Genomic DNA, 267 nt, shown 5'->3' with positions numbered 1-267 from the left:
AAAAAAAAAAAAAAAAAAAAGAAGCAAACCAAAACCCAAAAACCACAGACCATGAGATCTCAGGGGCTTCAGGAGATCAAGCCCATCCATTCACATGCAGAGAAAACCAGAACACGGATGCACTGCAGACAGACAGACACCGAGAAAAGATACTCACTGCCTTTGACCTGTCGTCTCTGCCGGTGGGTCTGTGCCGACAGCGCGGTCGGAGAGGCTCTGCGGAGAGAGCAGAGCGGGCTTCGTCAGCGACAGCCCCTTGCCCGGGGT

At 52.8% G+C, this 267-nt stretch overlaps 1 protein-coding gene across 1 annotated transcript in view; it reads right to left on the bottom strand.

The window, feature by feature from the left end:
* The window catches only part of RGS8 (regulator of G-protein signaling 8), a 15,840-nt gene extending 15,621 nt beyond the window's left edge, over positions 1–219 (bottom strand). Inside the window, exon 1 of the mRNA XM_008949297.1 lies at positions 158–219. The gene's annotated coding sequence lies outside the window, so the exon portion shown is untranslated. The remainder of the gene's footprint in view (positions 1–157) is intronic.
* Between the last annotated feature and the right edge of the window lie 48 nt (positions 220–267).

This window comes from Merops nubicus, unplaced genomic scaffold, assembly GCF_000691845.1.
Source record: "Merops nubicus isolate BGI_N331 unplaced genomic scaffold, ASM69184v1 scaffold48541, whole genome shotgun sequence".
Taxonomy (NCBI): domain Eukaryota; kingdom Metazoa; phylum Chordata; class Aves; order Coraciiformes; family Meropidae; genus Merops; species Merops nubicus.
This window is presented reverse-complemented; position numbering and strand designations above follow the sequence as displayed.